The 9,825-nt window shown below is 38.4% G+C and overlaps 1 non-coding gene across 1 annotated transcript; it reads left to right on the top strand.

Moving 5' to 3' along the window:
- The first annotated feature begins 2,089 nt into the window (after positions 1–2,089).
- On the top strand, positions 2,090–2,197 carry LOC148561536 (small nucleolar RNA R71). The gene has a single exon (XR_015887645.1). It is a non-coding gene; the product is annotated as a small nucleolar RNA R71 (small nucleolar RNA).
- The last annotated feature ends 7,628 nt before the right edge of the window (positions 2,198–9,825 follow it).

Here is a 9,825-nt window from a genome sequence, read left to right on the forward strand (position 1 = left end):
TGTCTGCCAAACTCCACCCAATTGCCTTCTTATGCTTCCTCAGTACATCAAGTAACTGCTCTTCTTGTTGAGAAGTCAGTTCCCTTGCAATAATAACCGGAAGCTTCTGCTCATCCTCAAGATAAGCATATTTGAGATGTGGAGGGAGAGGTTTCAATTCTAACTTTTGATCATGGGCAGGCTCTGGATTATCTGGGGCTTGCGAAAATGGTGAAGTGTCCTCATTGTCAGTTAAGAGGGTCCCCACACTCGGACCTTGTCCAGTGTGCCTCTCTTCAAACTCTTCTTTTTGGACTTCAGCCACACTTTCGTCTATGACATCACACTGGAAGATAGAACGATCTTCTGGGGGGGGGTTGTTAATGACTCCATTCAGATTGAAGATCACTATGCGGCCATCTATTTCAAAGGAGTATATTCCTGAAAAAGCATCCAATTTGAATTTTGATGTCTTTAGGAATGGTCTTCCAAGTAGGATTGATGATGGCTTATCTGAATCATTATAGGGCATCTCCAAGATATAAAAATCAGTGGGAAATATGAGCCCTTTAATGTTCACCAAAACATCTTCAGCAACTCCAGCCACTGTAATAATGCTTTTATCTGCTAACACAAAACGAGCTGCCGACCTTTTTAAGGGAGGGAGCCTTAAAACATCATATATAGACAAAGGCATTATACTGACACATGCTCCTAAATCACACATGCAATCATAAATTACTACACCACCAATAGTACAACTAACTATGCAAGGACCTGGATCACTACATTTTTCAGGTAATCCTCCCATTAAAGCAGATATAGAACTACCTAAAGGAATAATTTCTAATTCATTAATTTTGTCTTTATGGATACATAAGTCTTTTAGAAACTTTTCATATTTAGGTACCTGCTGAATAACATCAAAAAGGGGAACAGTTACCTCAACCTTTTTGAATATTTCTACCATTTTAGGATCAGGTTCCAGCTGCTTCCTGGGCTTCCTTGCAAGTTGTGGAAATGGAATGGGAGTAGTGTTTTCTGTGGTGCCTGCGCCTTTTTGTGCTTCTTCCTGTGGTTGAGCTATCTCTTCTTCAGCTATGTCCTGTATGTCCTCTTCCTCTTCAACATCTTCGATTTCTACCACCTCTTCAGCTGAGGCGTATTCTGGTGAGCTTGGTTCCTCCTGATTCCTCTCCTGCAGTGTGGTTCCGGACCTTAGGGTGATGGCATTAATGCCTCCCTTTGGATTGGGTAATGGTTGAGAGGGGATTCCAGTGGTGCTTGAAGGTTGGTTACTGGAATTTTGTGCTGAACCAAGTTGTGTCATAAAAGCTTGCAGAGTAGAGGTGAAACCATTCAGACTGGCATTAATACTGTTCACGATGGTATTCTCCATGGCCAGTTGTCTTTTCTCAAAAGCTTGTAATAAATATTCATTAGAAGATACAGAAGAATGAGTAAATTGAGAGGTTTACTGCTGATTGTTCGGTGGTCCTTAGTTTTGCCTCAGGTGAGGTGCTCGGTAAGGTTGATTTTGTTGCCTGTTGTTGTTATTATTCCACCTCTGATTTCCCTGGTTATCTCTGCCTCCCCTATTATTGTTGTCTCTCCAATTCTGGTTTGAATTGTCCTGCCATCCATGGTTATTATTTCCACTTTGATTGTACCCTTGGTTGGGGCGGTCATAGAAGTTGTGAGTGGATGCCACCATGTTGTCTTCTTGTTGGAGCTGCGGGCATTCATCAGTGTAATGGCTGTAATCAGCACAAATTCCGCAAATTCTTTGTGGAACTAGTTGTTGGTTTTACTGCGGTTGAGTTTGCTGAGCTTGTTGACTCAACTGCATTTGCTTCAGCAGGTTGGTCATCTCACAGATGCTTCGATTTAGAGCAGCATTCTCTATGCTAGAAGATACTTCTGCAACGGCTTTTGAACGGCCTTGCTTCTGTCTGTGGTTCCGAGTAGATTCAGCTAAATCACTAATCAATTGCCAAGCTTCATCAGTGGTCTTGTACTTCTTCATAGACCCATTGCTGGCACTTTCCAATGTGGTCTTATCTTGGGGCCTCATACCTTGTGTGATATAGCTGAGTAGCACAATCTTGTCAATCATGTGGTGGGGGCATGCTTCCAGAAGATTATTGAAGCGCTCCCAGTATTCAAAGATAGTCTCATTGTCATCCTGAACAATTGTAGAGATATCCTTCCTCAGTTTATCAGTAACTTCAGATGGAAAGAATTTCTCCAGAAACTCCTTTCTAAGTGTATCCCAGTTGGATACATTTGCTATAGGTTGAGTGTAGTACCACTCTCTTGCTTTTTCCTCAAGAGAGAACGGGAAAGCTTTCAGCAGAATTGAAGTTTCATCAGTGCCATCACGCCTGATAGTAGAACAGGCTGCGTGAAAATCTCTCAAGTGCTTGATAGGCTCTTGAGCAGGTAGGCCATGAAACTTGGGCATCAAATTTAGCAGTGTGGTCTTTATTTCAAAATCCATAGCTACCGCTGGATGATGCGCTTGAAACGGTTGCATTGTAAAATCAGGAGCTCCTTCCTCCTGAATGGAAACTCTTCTAGCTGCCATGTTTTCTGCACATAAAACAACCGAATCAGTAGAACAGGGGCTGGTTTCTTCCTCAGATTCACTTTCAAATCCGCCCTCAGAGCGGGCTAACCTACGCTGTTCTCGCCTTATTCGTGAAATAGTCCTTTCAATTTCAGGATCAAATATTAGCAAGCGCGGTTCAGGAAGTGAACGCGTCATTTGACGGAAGAAACATGCAGCTCATAGTAGCAAAATTAAATAAAATGCAAATAAATAAATTCTAATTAATAAAATTAACACTCTATTGCAACTCCCCGGCAACGGCACCATTTTGACGTTGGGATTTTTGCCAGTAAAGAATGTCATAAAAACAATCGCGTTGTAGATATAGTCTCTAAAATGACAGAAATCCCTTCGTACAAACGTTTTGGTTGTCACAAGTAACAAACCCCTTTGAAATTGATAACCGAGTATTCAAACCTCAGGTCGTCTTCTCAAGGAATTGCAGGAAAGTATGTTCTTATTATTGGTTATGAAGATTGTAAATTGGGGGTTTTGGAAATTGGGCAATGCGCACAGGTATATTTTCGAGCAATAAAAATAAATAAATAACTGTAAAATAAACTCTTGGCAAGGTATGAGACTAGTGTTAAGTCAAGTGGACTAATTAGCTTGATCCTCAAGTCCTAGTCAACTCCTGTGGAGAGACTAGTGTTAGAGCAGTCCTAGCTAAAGCAAAATCAGCCAATTTCAACCACTCCTGCGTTTGACAACTCAAGTGTTACCAATTACCTAACCAAAGCGAAAAGGGAGAAAATATCCAATTTAAATTAAAAGCAATCTTAAACAGAGCATCAATATAAATAAAGCAAAGCAATCTTAAATCTGAAATACCTCGAATTGCATTAACAAAAGAAATTAAATCTGGCATAGATGTTCATAAATTAAATTGGAAAAATAAATAAAAATAAAGAACCTGGGATTGAGAGCTACTCCTAAAACTAAGAGAAATCCTAAATCCTAATCCTAAGAGAGAGGCGAGAACCTCTCTCTCTAAAAACTACATCTACTCCTAAAATTGTGAATTATGAGAGCCTGCTCATGAATGGATGCATTCCTCCACTTTATAGCCTCTAATCTGTGTTTTCTGGGCCGCAAACTGGGTCAGAAACAGCCCAGAATTTGCTGGTTGCAAATTCAGATTCGCTGATTTTCGTTACTTGCGACGCGGCCGCATGGAGCACGCAGTCACGTCGCCTAGCGTCAGAGCAACTATGGCATATTATATATCAAATCGAAGTCCCGGACGTTAGCTTTCCAACGTAACTCGAACCGCGTCGTTTGGATCTCTGTAGCTAAAGTTATAGCTGTTTGAGTGCGAAGAGGTCAGGCTGGACAGCTTAGCAATTTCTCCAACTTCTTGTATTCCTTCCACTTTTGCATGCTTCCTTTCCATCCTCTGAGCCATTCCTGCCCTGTAATCTCTGAAATCACTTAACACACATATCAAGGCATCTAATGGTGATAAGAGAGGATTAATAATAAGCAAATATAAGATCAAAGAAGCATGTTTTCAATCAAAGCACATAATTAGGAAGGCAAATGTAAAACCATGCAAATAGTATGAATAAGTGGGTAAAGAGTAGATAAAAACCACTCAATTGAGCACAAGATAAACCATGAAATAGTGGTTTATCAGCCAGCCTTGGAAACAGCCAAACCGTGGCCTGATGATGAGATTTGTGGCTGTTGTGGTGTTCTATATTGCTTAAAGTTGGTGAGATTTGATGGTTGAGAGTTTAAATTAAAAGTTACGAAGAATCGGTAACCAAAAAATTTAAAAACGATGTTAAAAATCAAGTAGAATTTTGAAAAGAAAATAGGAAGAGTTTCATTTCTCTATGAAGAGAAGAAACACCCATGAAAAATTATTTTTGAAGGATATAAATGTATTTTTATAAAAAGATCAATGTTAACTTTAATTATATAAGTTTACAGGTATTTTGGCTAATAAATAAAGTTCAGGAGTAAAATGGGTATATTATAAAAAAAAAGTTCAAAGTTATTTTTATAAATATGAAAATAAGTGAGGGTTCAAATATAATTCTACAAAATATTGAAGTCAAAAATAAAATATTAAAGAGGTTGTGGTTTAGAAAGTAGTTAATAAAAGTTTGAAAATAAGGTTTTATAAAATGAGTTTTAAAAGTATTAAAAAGATCATTTTAAATATTTGTTTAAAATTAATCATTTACATTAAAGTAAATTATTATTATAATTATTATTTATCAAAGATATTATTTCATAAGAATATTATTATATGTATTATTAAAAATGAAACAGAGAGTAGTAAACAGAGTAATCTTAAAAAGCTTTAGAGAACACAAATTTAATTAAAGAATCTTATGATTCTTTTTCCATAAGATATTTAGTGAAAGATGAGGGAATAGTGCGAATATAATTTATGTTGGTAATCAAAAGACTGAAGAAAAGATAAATCGACCTGTGTGGTTAAATGAATTAAGGAAAGATAATTGCTAAAGTTGTGGCTGTGTGCGATTGTGGTTATGGCTGTGTGCGAATGTGGTGTAGGGACGCCTGCAGTGGTAACATAGATTCTAGGAGAAAGTGTCACATGCATCAGTTAGAGAATCAACATCTGCAAGTACTATACAGAGGTCATGTTCGCCATATTTCTGCTGGAGAATCAGTGCCTGCAAGGGTTGGAACTTTGCAGAGGTTATGCTGCTGGAATGTCTTATCTGACTTGCGAGTAGGATTGCGTCGGGTGTGGGTCGAAATCGACAAATGAGCTCATTACTTGTGATAGGTGGTGCACGAAATTACAATCACACTTTTGCAACTTCGCACAACTAACCAGCAAGTGCACTGGGTCGTCCAAGTAATACCTTACGTGAGTAAGGGTCGATCCCTCGGAGATTGTCGGCTTGAAGCAAGCTATGGTTATCTTGTAACTCTTAGTCAGGATATCAATAATTCTCAGATTTAATTGTAAAAAGTAAAAGAACATGAAATAAATACTTGTTATGCAGTAATAAAGAACAGGTTGAGGCTTTGGAGATGCTTTATCTTCTGAATCTCTGTTTTCCTACTATCTTCTTCTTCATGCACGCAAGGCTTCTTCCATGGCAAGATTTATGTTGGGCATCTCCGTTGTCAATGGCGTTCCAAATGCGCTGTCACTGCACGGCTAATCATCTGTCTGTTCTCGATCATGTTGGAATAGGCTCCATTGATCCTTTTGCGTCTGTCACTACGCCCAACACTCGCGGGTTTGAAGCTCGTCACAGTCATCCCTTCCCAGATCCTACTCAGAATATCACAGACAAGGTTTAGACATTCTGGATCTCAGGAATGGCCACCAATAATTCTAGCTTATACCACGAAGACTCTGATCTGAGAATGATGATGAGTGTCACGGATCATCACATTCATCAGGTTGAAGTGTGAATGAATATCTTAGAATAGAAGCAAGCGTGATAGAATGGAAAACAGTAGTAATTGCATTAATTCATGAAGAACAGCAGAGCTCCTCACCCCCAACAATGGGGTTTAGAGACTCATGCCGTAGAAAATACAATATGAAACGTGTAAAGTATCATGCGGTACAAGATGAATCACTAAAAGTAGTTTTTATAGTAAACTGGTGACCTAGGGTTACAGAAAATGAGTAAGCTAGGGTGTTTAGTGTAAAAATCCACTTTCGGGGCCTACTTGGTGTGTGCTTGGGCTGAGCATTGAAGCTTTCATGTGTAGATACTTTTCTTGGAGTTAAACGCCAGCTTTTGTGCCAGTTTGGGCGTTTAACTCCAGCTTTTATGCCAGTTCTGGAGTTAAACGCCAGAATTCTTGAGCTGACTTGGAATGCCTGTTTAGGCCATCAAATCTCGGGAAAAGTATGGACTATTATATATTGCTAGAAATCCCAGATGTCTACTTTCCAACGCAATTGAGAGTGTGCCAATTGGGCTTCTGTAGCTCCAGAAAATCCACTTCGAGTGCAGGGAGGTCAGAATCCAACAGCATCTGCAGTCCTTTTTCAGCCTCTGAATCAGATTTTTGCTCAGGTCCCTCAATTTCAGCCAGAAAATACCTGAAATCACAGAAAAATACACAAACTCATAGTAAAGTCCAGAAAAGTGATTTTTATTTAAAAACTAATAAAAACATAATAAAAACTAACTAAAATATACTAAAAACATACTAAAAACAATGCCAAAAAGCGTATAAATTATCCGCTCATCACAACACCAAACTTAATTTGTTGCTTGCCCCCAAGCAACTAAAAATCAAATAGGATAAAAAGAAGAGAATATACAATGAATTCCAAAAACATCTATGAAGATCAGTATTAATTAGATGAGCGGGGCTTTTAGCTTTTTGCCTCTGAATAGTTTTGGCATCTCACTTTATCCTTTGAAGTTCAGAATGATTGGCTTCTATAGGAACTCAGAATCCAGATAGTGTTATTGATTCTACTAGTTAAGTATGTTTATTCTTGAACACAGCTACTTCATGAGTCTTGGCCGTGACCCTAAGTATTTTGTTTTCCAGTATTACCACCGGATACATAAATGCCATAGACACATAACTAGGTGAACCTTTTTAGATTGTGACTCAGCTTTGCTAGAGTCCCCAATTAGAGTTGTCCACAGCTCTTAAGCACACTCTTTTTGCTTTAGACCATGACTTTAACCGCTCAGTCTCAAGTTTTCACTTGACACCTTCACGCCACAAGCACATGGTTAGGGACAGCTTGGTTTAACTGCTTAGGACAGGATTTTATTCCTGTGGGCCCTCCTATCCACTGATGCTCAAAGCCTTGGATCCTTTTTATCACCCTTGCCTTTTGGTTTAAAGGGGTATTGGCTTTTTCTGCTTGCTTTTCTTTTTCTTTCTCTTTCTTTTATTATTTTTTTTTTGGCTTCTTTTTTTTTCTTATTTTTTTTCTGCAAGCTTTTCACTGCTTTTTCTTGCTTCAAAAATCAATTTTATGATTTTTCAGATTATCAAATAACATTTCTCCTTTTTCTATCATTCTTTCAATAGCCAACAATTTTCATATTCATAAACAATCAAATTCAAAAATATGTACTGTTCAAGCATTCATTCAGAAAACAAGAGTATTGCCACCACATCAAAATAATTAAACTGTTTTAAAATTCGAAATTCATGTACTTCTTTTTCTTTTTCAATTAAGAACACATTTTTTTTCATTTAAGAAAGGTGATGGATTCATGGGACATTTATAGCTTTAAGACATAAACTTTAAATTTTATTGATTATGGACTAAAAATAAGACTCAAAAATAAATATAAGAGCAGACCCAAAATAATAGAAGACAGAAAATTAAAAGTAGAAAAATGAATTACTCTTAAAATAGACTCTTAATAATAGAGGTTATCACAGAGTTAGGACTCAACAACCTTGATTTTGAGAAGTGGATGCTCCCTCAATCTGTGGGGTGCTTGGTCCTTCAAGGGAGAGCTTCTGGCACTTCAGCTTCTGTAGCTCACGCCCCTGCTTCTCCTGTTCCTTCAGCAGCTTGCAGAGCATGCAGTTTTGATTCTTCTGTTGTTCCATAACTTCTTGCAGCTTGGTAACAGATGCTTCTAGGCGAGTCCAGTAGTCAATTTCAGGAATTTCTGGGAGGAACTCCTGCGCCCTCCTTTTGATGGAGTTATCTTGCACTTGTCCTTCCATTGACTTCTTGGTGATTGGGTGTTCGATTGGGATGAATTCATCTACTCTCATCCTCACCCCAGCATCTTTACATAGCAGAGAAATTAAGCTTGGGTAGGCTAGTTTGGCTTCAGTGGAGTTCTTTTTTGCAATTGTGTAAATCTCACAAGAAATCAGATGATGAATCTCTACTTCTTTCTCCAGCATAATACAATGAATCATCACTGCTCTTTTGACAGTGACCTCAGAGCGGTTGCTAGTGGGCAATATAGAACGCCCAATGAAGTCCAACCAGCCTCTTACAACTGGTTTGAGATCTCCCCTCTTGAGTTGGTTTGGGACACCTTTTGAATTGGTTATCCACTTAGTTTCAGGGAGGCATATGTCCTCTAGAACTTGATCCAACCCCTTATCTACTCTCACCATTCTCCTAGTAAAGGATTCTGGATCATCTTGTAGTTGAGGCAGTTTGAAGACCTCTCTTATTCTGTCCAGATGGAAGTAAATAAGCCTCCCTTTGACCATAGTTCGGCAGGTATGAAAGGCGGTTCCAGTTATTCTCTGCTTATCTGTTAACCACAGATTTGAGTAGAATTCCTAAACCATGTTTTTCCAACCTTTGTTTCAGGATTAGCTAGAATTTCCCATCCTCTGTTTCAAATTTGCTCTTGGATCTCCGAATATTCATCTTCTTTCAGATTGAATTTAACTTCCGGGATCATTGACCTCAGACCCATTATTTTGTGGTAATGGTCTACATGTTCTTTGGTTAGGAACCTCTCTTGATTCCAAAGACTCTTTGGAGTATTCTCTTTTTTGCCTCTTGAATTGGTTTGTTTTCCCTTAGGTGCCATGATCTTGATGAGTCTTAGCTTAGTGATCACGAAAAAACACACCAAACTTAGAGGTTTGCTTGCCCTCTAGAAAAAAAAAGGAAAGGGGAGAGAGAGGAGAAGAGCCAAATTCGAATGGTGGAGAGGAGGGGATGGCCGAATGTATATTTATAGGAGGAGGGGAGGGATTTCGAAAAATTTGAAAAAGATGAGATTTGTAATTGAAAAAGATATAAAGATGTTAAATCTGAAAATTTGGTTATGCATCTAAGAAATAAGAGATGATATGATGAGTTGAAAAAGATTTGGAAAGAAATTAAGAGGATAATTGAGTTTTTGAAAAGATTTGGGAAGGATTTGAAAGAAAATTGAAAAGAGATTTAGAAAATTGTTGAATTTTGGAAAATTGAGGGTGAATGATGAAAGTTTGAAACATGTTTATGCAGAAAATTACGAGTCAAAACATGAAAATTTGAAAAAATTTGAAGTTGGAAACATTATGGGCGTTAAACGCCCAGAATGGTATCCATTCTGGCATTTAACACCCAATTGTTCGCCATTATGGGCGTTTAACGCCCAGCTAGGTACCCTGGCTGGCGTTAAACGCCAGAAACCCCTTTATCACTGGGCATTTTTCTGAACGCCCAGAATGCTGCAATTCTGGCGTTAAACGCCCAGAATGGTACCCATTCTGGTGTTTAACGCCCAAAATGATACCTTTACTGGCGTTAAACGCCCAGAATGGTACCCGTTCTGGTGTTT

This window comes from Arachis ipaensis, chromosome B6, assembly GCF_059453495.1.
Source record: "Arachis ipaensis isolate K30076 ecotype BB chromosome B6, ASM5945349v1, whole genome shotgun sequence".
Classification (NCBI taxonomy): Eukaryota; Viridiplantae; Streptophyta; class Magnoliopsida; order Fabales; family Fabaceae; genus Arachis; species Arachis ipaensis.